The 13,197-nt window shown below is 36.7% G+C and overlaps 1 protein-coding gene across 8 annotated transcripts in view; it reads right to left on the reverse strand.

Moving 5' to 3' along the window:
* LOC115917881 (prospero homeobox protein 1-like) overlaps window positions 1–13,197 on the reverse strand; it is a 37,572-nt gene that overhangs the window by 15,516 nt on the left and 8,859 nt on the right. The window contains exon 1 of one of the 8 annotated variants that reach the window (XM_030999019.1): window positions 10,913–11,476. The exons of 4 other annotated variants lie outside the window; for them this stretch is intronic. The gene's annotated coding sequence lies outside the window, so the exon portion shown is untranslated. 3 more of the 8 variants (XM_030999023.1, XM_030999025.1, XM_030999021.1) reach the window with 3 other exon arrangements.

Below are 13,197 nucleotides of genomic sequence, written 5' to 3' on the forward strand. Positions count from 1 at the left end.
ACTGTCTGGATATGGTTTAAAAAGAAATAAAAACATAGCAGATGTAAACAAATTCAATGGTAGGCTTACTATAGTGAAACAATAAATTTCATCCTTTATTCAAATCTCCCATTTCAATAACTAAAATGAAGCTTGAATTTTTCACCTTTCTTGACTCAAAGTTTTTTTTTTTTTTTTTTTATCTTTTCATAACTTTTTTGAACAGTATTCACTGCAATTTGTTAAAAATAATTACACTCATATTTGTGTTGGTTTACCCTTGAAAAGCATATGCTGCTTGCAAACATTATAAATGCATAACGAAAATAAGACATCCATCATTACACAAACATTCAAACAATAGAAAAATCAATTTTTAGAGTCATTTAGGATGTCTCATAATAAATGCATGAATGGATGCTGAATCCATTATTTCACATAATGTCAGTCTTACAAAAATCAAGTCATTCACCGGCACCTCTGATTTTACTGTGCAAACACATCATAATATATAATATAATATAATAATATTTAGGCATCAAAGCCTACCAATTGTTACTTTGAATAGTGCATTAGTGTCTTCTCAGTCAATTAATTATGTGAAATGGTGCAAAACTACTGTAAAAATCTCTCTTTACACTATTATTACATTTGATACTTCTCTCTTTATTTAAAAACAAACAAGCCGTTGTCTTAGTTAAAGAAAACAACTAATAAAGTCAGTTGAATACATTGTAAAATCCATATAAACGTGGAATCGCCTTGGAAGGATATGAAAGTAACACATGTCTGAGGAGATCTGGAGATAATGATTTGTGATCACCTGAGTCTCCATTCCCAATATAGATCAGATCCTTCCAGCCACCGGGAGGGTCTTCCAAGGGGGCAAGCTTAACATCTTAAAGTTGTCAAGGGGCAAACTGGACATATAGTTTCTTGACAATGCTCGCCGCCACGCCAGACCTTGACAGGATTTGTCTATCAGCAAAACAAAGACACAGCCCTTGCCTTGAGAAACAAGGAGAGGATCAGAGAGCAGGGAGGGCTGGCTTATCTTATCCAACAAGACTTTGGGGGCTGGGAGAGGTGATAGACCAAGGGTTTTAAAAGAAATCTTCAGGTACTGAATTAACGAGGAAGACAAGGAAATACAAGTTGGATCTTCAAATGCACATCTTGCAACTTCTCTTATCTTATCTCCTGTCAGCAGTTCCTGACCTAGACTCTAACAAGGAAGGAGATTAGGCTTTACAAAACTCAAGAGGATTTTTCAAAGAAGGAACTACCAAGGCTGTGACTGCTGCTGCCGGAAGAAGGACTTATAAGGAAAAGAAACATCTGATCAGATAACCCAAGATGTGCCTTGTTACATAATGGATGTGCCATGAGGAAAGAGAGAAAGGAAATGAAACAGCCTATACCAGGAATGAACATGTGAAATATTGGAGCTGGCTCCTTTCAGTTTCAATAAACTCCACCCCCAAGAAGTCACCTCAAGCAAGCAAAGAGCGAGTGCTTTATTTACCAAGCAAAAAGAGCTGTTTCTTCTAAGATGAAGGCATGACTCTGTCAACAGTCAATATATAAATTCTCCCTGCAAACATACTTTTATCAATCTTCGGTCCAGAAAGGGGAGTTTGAACAAATAGTAAAGGTTGAAGCTAAGAAGCTCAAACACATGTTCCTTAAATTGATCTCAAGATATTCGACAAGTTGTTGAGAAGTAATAATGGGTATACAATCTGAATGCAGCTAGACCTTAGCGTTGACCTTTTTGAGGTAAAGTCTGCATTTAATATCCATCATTCATCTATGTACATTGATATAAAGAAGAGATTTACATCATCACTTGACATTTTATGGATATAGAGGGTGGGAATATGAGACAGAAATAGATGTCTGAGTGACGATGGATTTTAGTTTTTTTTTATTGCACGAGACATACATGTAGAACACACAATCTTTTAAGTCTGGTTTACAGAAAACATATGAATAATTGAAAAGTAAATTAGTCTGAATAATAATGAATCCCATAATAACACAAATGAGAACAGAAGTAATTCTAAATCCCTATTTCTGCATCTACAATTAATTCAAATAAGAAAAGACAGTCACCATTGGCAATTATTCAAATGATTGATATAATATATAAATAGCAAATTCAAAGGAGTTGGATCGAGTTACCACTAATATAATTGATATCATTTCATTTATTTTTATTTAACATACTAGCTCACATCCAACATGTACCAGTTCCTAATTCATTTATCTCAATCATATTTTCACAAGACAACAAAATCAATAACTTAATGTTTCCCTTTAAAAAAGGGAAAAAAGCCATGAAAGGTAAGATGTTCAGTAAAATATAAGTTTTTGTGAAAGCAATAAATCAAAGTAAATGTTTTTTTTCTTCATTAAAATGGTATATAAATGGTGTAAACTGATTTCTAACAATTATATCTACATTATAAATCAAAGAGATGCCTTGGAAAAATGCAGGTATCTATCTACAAACTATGATATATGCTTATTTCAATAAAGAATTATGTAGAAACTAATTTCATTTTTATGGTTTACCCTTTTCTTTTTCTAGTTGCAGAAGAATGGCAGAAATTAAAAATTAAGCTATTGTTACTGGTAGAATCAATGTCTCACACAAGATTGGTTTTCAGTTTTCTTTGCATCCAGACAATAGATTTGTGGAGCATCCACTTCAAGGCTCTGGTAGCTTTATCACGGGGTGGTGCGGATGTAAGTTTCAAGGAAGTATGGTGTATCTTTTACCACTTTACAGGAAACATCAAAACACAGAACCCTTACCTATTAAAACACTGCACAAGGTTGTATCTTAGAGATAGCAGCATAAAGACTGACATCTATAAATCATGTTCTTAAAAACCTCCACTTGTAATCTTGCATTACAGGGTAAAATGACCAGCATATTCTTTGACTGGTGTTCTCTTTCTCAAGAAAGACATGAAAGCGCAGACCTCTTCTAAAGCAGACAAGGAATCAGATTTAGGTACTTCTGGCATTGCCGAAGTCACATGACATCATTAATCGTGCTGATTTATTGATGAATATATTATTTAAGTACTGGTAGTAAAATAAAGTTTAGCATACCATCTTTGCTTAATAGGCAGTGTAACTGCTCCACATATCATCTGTAATTTTCCTTTAAGATTGGGATTACAAATGAAATATCAGTACTATCTAATCATAACAATTGTCCTTACATTTTTATGGAAGGATGATATACGAACACAAAACAAAAAAGAAAAGACATTCATACATACCCCATCAACTCCAGTCAATTGAAAAAAATATATTTGATCCACAAGATGAAAACAATTTCACCAAAAGAGACTTTGAAGTTTGAATGCTAGCTATTATTGTTATATTGATAGATACTGGAAGAAAGGAGAAAGCAGATTATCCAATGAAAGAGTGACAGACTAAAATACAAGTCACTTTCTGAGTAGCAACAATTGGAGAGCAAACTTCAGAGCTCTGTCCTCGGGGAAGCTACCGGGAGCTGACAAAGCTAGCTGCCTAGACTGTTGAGAGAGAGAGTGCGAGAGTGAGCTTACAATTCACCAGCAATCGATACACTGCCGCCGCCGCCGCCGTCATCGCCAGTAACCTGTGGCACCCGAGCCTGGCTGTGGGAGGGGCATGGATGGGCTTTATGGTTGCTAGATAGAGCAGCTAGGAGGGGGAAAAAAAGAGACTCACCGGCTGACTTGAAGCTCCTTGCAATGGTCTATCCCTCGTTGGCTAAAATCTCTATCAACAGGAAGTCTACGAGGCTAAGTCATCCAATTCATAGAAACAGGAACTTGAGTGATAACCACCTCTGAATAGAAGTGAAATGTACTAAAGCAGCAAATCAGTCACAATGCGATAGATATGCAGCAGCCTTGATCTCAGTGATGATATTTCGGGTAACTTGATATGTTACACACCATGCAGGGCTTTATAGAGTTTGTTTGTGTGCAAAACAGGAATTAGGTGATTGCGTGAGAAATTTGATTCTAATACCTGGGCTGAGCAGCCTGGGTATATACAGTGAAGTACAGACGGAGTAGCTGGAAAACCAATACCCTCACAACAATGGGAAGAAACCGAGCGTGCCGTCTGAGGTATTGTTATAGATACCATGAAGGGGCGGAGCTAGTGGAGGCATGGGAGCTGTGGATACTGATAAGCCCGGAGGGGGAAAGGGGCGGGAGTTGTCCAGTACTACTCCATACAAGCATTGCCCTCATCTTGTAACAAGTGGCTGGCTGATGCATGCATGGTCACATGACCTTGTTGCCCATTTTCTTCCACTCCATGATAGATATTCTCCTTTGCTTTGGCAAACAAGGAAGACTTGAACTTTGAGCTAAGAAATGATACTGTGGCAGCTTTGATTACTGTTTCATGATTCTAAACTAAGAAGCTATTCAAGTCAGACCCGTATCTCAAGATCACCTTTAGTTTCTTACAGTAGCTGGCGTTTGTTTGTAGAAACGATTGTTACCTGGGAAATGGCCACCAAGGGTTATGGATACCGCGCTTCCAAAGAGAGGGATTATGATATTTGCTTTATAATTCAAACCTACTATAGACGTGGCATTAAATATAATAAGAAAACAGGGTTTGGAATGAATAAAAGAGGTATCGACTTTGCCTCTGCATGAGCGAACCCCCAGATAGAATTGTCTAAGGAAATGGCATTGTATGTATGAATGGGTGGAGTGGGTATTTTGGTTGGTGGAAACCGGGGGATGGACGCCTTCAAGGAATGATGAACAAGAAGAAGGATCGGGGCAGGTGTCACAATAGCGCAGCCTTTTACATGTAGGTAGCCTTCAGGGTGCTATTCAGGACAAGACTTTTATGGCATCGCAACAATAAAAGAAAAGGGGTTTCCACAATGAGAAGTCGCCAGACACCAGTCTTGACCCGATGGGGTCAGGGTGCCTTGTTAGTTGCATTCTTGCATTCACGTTTCCCTGGTTCTTCTAACTCTTTACCCCCATCACAATCCACCCATTTTGTCATGCTTACCCCCTTGAAAAGAAATATGAATAGAGAAACTGAAAAGTAGAGAAATAATCTGGCGCCCTGGGTTTCAAACAATACCCCTGTGAATATATAACAAGATGATAATATGGAGAGAGAAAGCATGATCTGTTTCTATGGAAGACTGATCAATGTTAAGCAGCTGGTGAGTCAAAAGACGGAAGATCTATTTCATATCTCCACACTTGGTACGCCACCTGGATGACCAGTTACATATCTCAATGACACAGAATTCAGGGCCAACTACTCATCCTAACCCGCCTCCACCGTCTGGAGATCCCAAAAGAAATAGATAAGGGGAGACGGGAGAAAAGAGGGACTGTCCTCGGAAAAGAAAAGAAGGGAGAGACAAGACGTGGCAGAGATGTGATGGGACGATAACAGCTGGAGGAGATTAAACAATAAAAATGATACAAAGCAAGGGTAACAAAGATACAGGCCACTGCCATTCACACGTGCACACTTCCCGAGGGCTTGCCCGGCTCCAGTCTACTCTCCCCTCCCAGAATATATCACTGTCATAATTCAATCTCTGTCACCCTTCTATTATCATCCCAGTTGTCCACCTAGCTTCTCTCGTCTTCTCTCTCGTCTTCTCTGCTCCTCTTCTATTCTCTGGCTTTCGCCTCTGATCATTTGGCCATTCTTTGGGATATTATTCATCTAGTTGCACTTAAAAAGCAATGAATCAACGTGAAATTGGGCTGGTTTGGACTAAGGAGAGGCAGACAGGGATAAAAAGGAGTGCACATGTATCAAATCTGTCTTTACTCTTGACAAATGCAGAGAAAGAAGCAGGCAGTTGGCCACATTAATCTTACAGACATCCATGAGACAACCAGATTATCGACTCCACAACCAAACTCAACTTCTAGTTCACTTAGAGAATGAAATGAAAATGGGTACTAAACTTAAATCTTAAAAATAAAATGGAATCAATAAAAGAAAAAGAAAGAAGAACAGTCACTATTAGATGAAAAGTTTAACAGATATAAGAAGTCAAAGAAAAATTAGTAAATTTCTTGTGTCATTTCTTGTGTCTTGTATCTACCACAAAATATCAGGTACTGATGTAGGCAAGTCATTTGTAACTAAAACATACAATTCCTATTGCAAATTAATTCTAAATCATCAAAATTGCTTCTTAGAATGTTGATGCACCAATTAAATTAATCTGAATCTGAATCTGAATAAGTATCATAAAAATGAATACGACACATTGCAACATATCAAAAAAGCTGTTAGCCTTTTAAAGTATATTTCTTGTGAATGCACCAATGGAAGAGAACTGACGACAGCATTTGATCAATCAATTCTACTGCATCATGTTTCTAGTTTCCCATGGTTTATCCTATTGTGCTGCAGAGATGTGCGACTAGATAACAGTTGAATAGAAAGATATATCTAAGCATCACAATGAGCATACGTGGCCGGATCATCAGTGGTTAGATGCAAGGGAAAACAAGAACATGTCAACCTAAAAGGCACAGATTGTATATATTGCCCTCTGTTGTTGATACCCAAACAGTATGGGGATTGGTATAAATCATGAACTCATTTGTGTAACCTGAATAGATGGTATCTATGCATTGAAAGGTTTTCCAAGTATTTTATTTAACCAACATTAGTATTCTTAATGGGATTGCCAAAAGTGAATCAGTCTACTTTATTTTAAAACATAATGGGAAACAAATAAAAAAAGGCATATATAACAAAATATTCCTGAAAAAAAGACCTACGATAGAATGGGCTAGTTCAAAATGAATAGCCAATGATGAAGCATTATCAGATAACTTGTGAGCAAAATTTAGTAAAATTCAAACTTTAGGGGGTATAGTTTCACCCTTTGGTGCCATTTCAGTGGTAAATCCAATACATTATGTGAGATATTAGTTCATGGGTGACAATGTCATCGCAACAAGTGTTTGGTATGTAGTACACAACACCAAGCATATTATATCCAAACACATTTTGAGAAACGAAAGCCCAATTTCTCAGCCTGGGAAACCAAACTGCACACGTCAGTCAATCCCCTTTACGAGCAAGGGCGTTTCATCATCACCATGAACCTCCTTGTACTTCAGCTATCAATTTTAATGCAATTCACTTAGGCTAATAACCCCGGCCAGTGACTTCATGTATTATTTGCAAGGAGAGTGCAAGAGAGCCTACACAGCAACTCAAACAATCGTGAGATCAATTTCTAGATTCTGTAATTACTTGACGCTATGCATAGGGTGTCTGCATGGCAAGTCAAGCAAGAAGAATATACTGCCATTTTTTTCCTCCAGCGCCGTCGTTGTTGGGGGAGTGCGGCTTGTCTAACATAATGAGAAAAGAGCAGCAGCAACAGTGTTATAAATTAGATGGATTAACTAATCTGCCAGGAAGTGCTGCCACTTTATCTCTCCATAACTGTCATGGTTGTATAGAAAGTCAAGAGCTATAGGGATCTTAGAACAGGGAGAAATAAAAAGCTATGAAAGGAGTATATGTCTGAAAGATAAAAAAATTATAAGTAGATTACTTTTCAACATAAAACTCCTCCATAATTTATATCATTTATTTTCTGTAGCATTCAACTCAACTCTATCGCCCCCCGCCCCCCATATTTTGTAAGAATTATTTTTCATCTTTTGGATTGGTCAGAAGCACTAATGCTTAGGGGAGGAAATGGCCTAATGTTGTTTCATTAATGTATATGCAAGGGTTTCTTGACAAGCTTTAGAATTATAGGCAAACTTTATAGTTACCGGTATGTCTAATGGACAAACTCAATTTAAAGCTTTGACTCATTTCAACTGACTAATACCTGTAATCTATCCATGACACCAGCAACTTCATTAATTTCAATTCAGCTGATTCTCAGCATGGAACATAATTCAACAGTCACTTTGAATGTGAACATAATAAAAGAATACGAGTCAGGAGTGCGAAAGATGATAAAAGCAAGAAAGGAAATGATCCATAATTCTGTGTTGGATGAGCCTCAAAAGGAAACGGCATCCTGTCCAGTTGTCTCAAGATTCGTGGGAACACAACATTCTTGCGGTGATTCTTCAAGCCTGAAGCCAGGAAATGAGCCTTCCTCCAAAGCCTGCCATTACAAAGTCAAGACGACGCAGGGCGACTTCTGTTCGGACCTCCGAGGTGCATTTCCATTAGACTGAGCGATCTTGTGCTTGAGATATAAGACCGAAACAGTTCTTCTCAAGATAAGCCAGAGTTGAGCAATTCCTGAAAAGCTCTAGGATTAGGCTCAAGCTTCTAAGAATATCATAGATTGAGTGCGTATTCACCCATAAATTAGCCCTGCTAATCGACGAAATAACAGACTATATTTCATGAAAGTAGTAAAGGTTTGCAGAGGACGGCTCTTAAAGCTAAAATTCCAAGCACAAGGATGCAATATATCCCACTAGTTGCGTCTACTCTGCAAATTTAACTCCAGCAAGTTGTGATCAGGCTAATTTCCCCTATACCGTAGATCGGAAGAATGTAAGCAGGCTATTTTTTAAACTTGGGCTAATGAAAACGGGCCTCCTAGCTGATTCAATATCTTGACTCATAGCACCACACATCTGTTCAAGATCCATCCCCCTTTTAAGAAAGAAAGGGGTACAGGTAAGGGGCAAGAGAGGACCATCTCTTATTGTCAAGAAATTATCTTTCAGGTCTGATTCTTAAATAGCTTAAAGCCCAAGAAATCACAATTCAACCTATACCACATGGAAGCAGTGACTGTGCGACTGTGCAAATGTGGGTAACCACTTCCATGTCGAACAATTTCCTAAACTAGCGCTAATAAAAAAAAAAATCATGAGCTAAGGAGAGGATTTACATTGGTCATGTATGTCATAATAAATAGAAGTAAGAAAAGGGACAGCAAATAAATAAAATGGTGTACATTTCATTAAGAAACTACATGTACAAGGCGATAAAGAAAATTACAGAGAGATAAAGTTGAATATTTAAAAAAAAAAGGAATGAATGTCATAAGATTCAAGATGGATTCATTGAAAAATGTCTGCTGTAAAAACCTTGCACAATAGAAGTTGTAGTTTACGACACTTCCTGAAATATCATGCATTTATAGCAAAGAAGTTAGAACCAGACATCTCCTTGGGATATCATACAATTGCAAAATTAAAAGTTCATTTTCAAACTGAAATATCCTTCCCATTGTTACTCCCAAGAATAAGAGAGAGAGAAGGAGAGAGAAAGTATGAAAATTGTATAAGAGCATGGCAAAATTACAAGTTGATTGTCATACTGAAATATCCTTTCTATGATTACCCCTAAGAATGAGAGAGAATATACTTCACGCCGTCACAGGCACAAAGAATAATCAAATTCTCAGTCAGACTCTCAGAGAACACAAAAGATCCTAATACTTGATGTCTCATTTATCACGCTTTTTATCAGTTGCATTCTTCCCTCGTTTCTTTCACCCTGTGATCATATCAGCATTTGCAAGCCCACTCCTTCTGAAAACAAAATCATTCTAGATTGCTCGCTTCATTAGCATGCTATATCAACGTGTGTTGGCTTCTTTAACAAATAAAGGAGTAATTTATCAAACCTAGAGATGTTTTTGTTCATTTACAATTGCATGATAACATCTCTGGCTACAGCAGTCTGCCCTGTACCATATCATTTTAATGAAATAGCTGAGTTTTCATTGCACCATCTTCGCTCAGTAGAAATATAAAAGAACAGATCCACGAACACTTTGTTAAAAAATAATCACTGAATAAACAAATAATTTAATCAAAGTGCTAAAAAGTGGTCAACTGGTCACTCATAGACCCTAAGTAGTATAAATAAGGGTATTAAAACATTGTTGAATAATTGTAAAAACTGTTAGCTGATATAGCTGATAGATCTGAATACTTGATATATATGTATGTTTAGTATATACATGTAATATAGATATTCAGTTTCAGGCTCATTTCAATGAATATTGACAAATGAAAATTCAACACTTATAAGAAAAATGACATATTGAGCTGCATACAAAGAAAAAAGCAACTATCAAGATACATACAACTGTAGATTTTTAAAGCAATTAAAGGTAGCAAAAGACAACATTGTCTTGGACTTCATTTTGCAAAATGCATAATTTGTCTCATATGATTATGGAGTGTAAATGGCACACAAAAAACCTTTAAAAACCAGAAGTTAGAAAGTGAATTGAGCAAATAGTTATCATCTCTTCATCGCGAGTGTTGTGCCTTGATGATGTAGATTAGGCATAAGACAAACAAGCAATTAAAATTGACTGACTGCAATACATATTCACTTGGAACTTAAATAACGGATGTCAATTAGAGCTCAAATGTCACTGATTAAGGGGTTTATCTGATGAAAATATGGGGAAATGATGGGAGTAATGTTTCTGTCATCTTAATATGGTGATGCTGAGTACTGATATAGATGGGAGAATGAAATGTGAACATCCGCAATACAATTTGGGTTTATTTAAGGTTTATCGTTTCAAAGATACCATCTTCCAGACATTCACACGTTTCAACTGACATCAGCTTCATGTAATATCAGTGTATCTATTTATTAATCATCAAGATATTCATCATTATAGCTACCAACTCATTTCCTTTAAATTCATGAAATTTCACTTTGAAAAGTAAAGTTATACTGCTTCACCATAAGGTAAAGAAAACTATAGAAGATTTATAACAATATTTTAGTAATGAAAAATGATACCTCGGTAGCTCTTTATTACTAGGTAAATCACTTACTTGAGGTTATTAAAAGAAGCTTAATTTCTACCTAGGTGTGATTAAGATAATAACTTTACGACCGTGGGAAAAAAATTATAATAGATCCATCATGTTTCACTTACCCCAAATGACTCAAGGAAGTTGTAGATTTGTTCAAAACTTCAATCTTAAATGGGTGGACTTCCTGCCTGGTGGTAACAAGAAATCTCTCACGACAAAACACAGATGGGTGTCATTATCTTCAGTCAGCATGGAATCACGAGCTACTCGGGCAACTCGCATGCGAAGGGGGACTTCTTCTCACTCGGGGAGCTCACACGTTTGGCAGAAGAAAACAAAAACGGCAGTTTCCGACAGTTGATTTCTTAACCAACGTGTCTTAAAGCATGCGTGAAGCCAAAGGGTATAGACTTTCGAGCTGGCGCTTGCTTGGGAGGATATCTATCCAGAAAACATTCACACTTCCACTTCCGACTGTAATACAATCTGCATGACTTGGTGCTTCAAGCAGACTGACTGAGCAGGCACGTACAGCAAGTACTGCAAAGACACTGTGCCGTACTAGCTAGCTGTACCGGTGCAGGCCGAGACAGAGCACAGATTGTTACATAAGCATCGATATCCTTCCTCTATCGATAACCCCAACTAAATCTCTACCAGCACTCTGCATTCATCCATGGGTTGGAGGTCTTACAATCTGCCTAATGCATTGTCTCCTCCCCCACCTTATGGATCCATAGCCTTTAGAGTGAGAGAAGGAAAATATTGATCCTTGGGGCCATATGGCCCAATTCACAGCGCGCAGTCTTAAGGACACTCCAACACACACCTTACACTTGTGCCATATTGATAATTCCCCTTCTTTTGTTTGAAGAGGATAATAATACACAATCTTACAGCGTCATTCCAATCAATAACTCTAGCATGCAAGCTGTTTTGTCTTTACGTGGTAGACCATAGAAATATAATACTGAGAAATTTCTTTGTGCTTTTTTCAACATTCAAGTACATTGTGGGCATGTATGCTGGTCTGACAATATCATTTTGATTTTGGGGTACAAATTGAAAATTCCTGTTCATACTTTCTAATACGTTATTGTATTATTTCATGGTTTAGATCTTCACTTTTCAAGAATCAGGAAAATATTGTACATGCTCAATCCACTAAATACATTTGTTTAAAATTTAGTTTTATTCAAAGGTGGAGTTTCACCAAAATATATTAACCCAATATAGTAGATATCAAAATCTGATTGTTCAAAAAATAATTAAAAAGAAGAAAAAAAAATTGAAGAGGCAATATCAAATCAAGTTTTACATTTTTCTAATCTTCTAAATAGTCTCATGAAAAAAATTACAGGCCACTAATTAACGTACAGTATTATATCTCTGCAGAAAGATTCGGTAGAAACTCTTACGACATGGACGGATGAATCAAATACTTCTAAAATAAATCTTTAAGTGATTTGTGAGAGCAAATAGAAATGAAGGCACAGATGTTCCATCCAGCCTCTTTTGCATTTTAATCACCTTGAAGAGGAATTGGTTCAACATGCCTTGACAGAGACACTCTTTACCAAAATCAATACTTAATGATTTTTACTTCACGTCTAATTGCCACCCATCCAAAACAACGAGCGCACTGTTTAAGAACATCATCCTTTGTGATCTAAAATAACTGAAAACATCTTGGACTTCTATTTACCGTATATTGAAATTGCTGAATGAAAAACAATCATTCATTCTCTCTTTGTATCCTATTGGTAAAAGATTTTGTAAGAAGCAAGAAATGATATAGTTCCTATTTGCAGTCTATGGGCCTAGACCTAAACGCAGTATTGATGAATTTAATGTTTAAAAAAAAAATCTATTCAATCAGTATCAACTCATATTTTGGTCACAAATATTAAAGAAAATGTTACAACATCAAAGATAAAGATTATCAACAAATACTGAATTAAAATTACAAAATTTACTGAACAAAACAGGCACATTTTCACTCTTTGTCGTTTACAAGCTGACAAATAATCCTGGAATATTTCTCAAGGTAAACATATTCCAAGTACAAATGCAGACATATGTCATCAGATTTGTGAAGGTATATAGAGGTACAGTCAACGTGTCTATTTCCTGATTCTTAACCAAACGTAGTCAAATCTACATGCAAATAAAACAAGGAACAATGCCAAGTTTTCTTGAGAAAGATGACCTTGATAACAAGCATGTTTGCATATCATAAAGATGCAGGTACGTGTACATTGTTTGCCTTGCATCTTTGTTCCTTCTGCATAAAACAGATCTTAGAATGATGTGAGTTCTGTGGAATTTATATTGCTGTGAAAACAGAAATATTTGTTCTCAATAATTTTTTTCAGAATTTGACATGTTCAAACTACGGATCTTCTAC

This window comes from Strongylocentrotus purpuratus, unplaced genomic scaffold (genome assembly GCF_000002235.5).
Source record: "Strongylocentrotus purpuratus isolate Spur 01 unplaced genomic scaffold, Spur_5.0 spur5_scaffold_5, whole genome shotgun sequence".
Taxonomy (NCBI): Eukaryota; Metazoa; Echinodermata; class Echinoidea; order Camarodonta; family Strongylocentrotidae; genus Strongylocentrotus; species Strongylocentrotus purpuratus.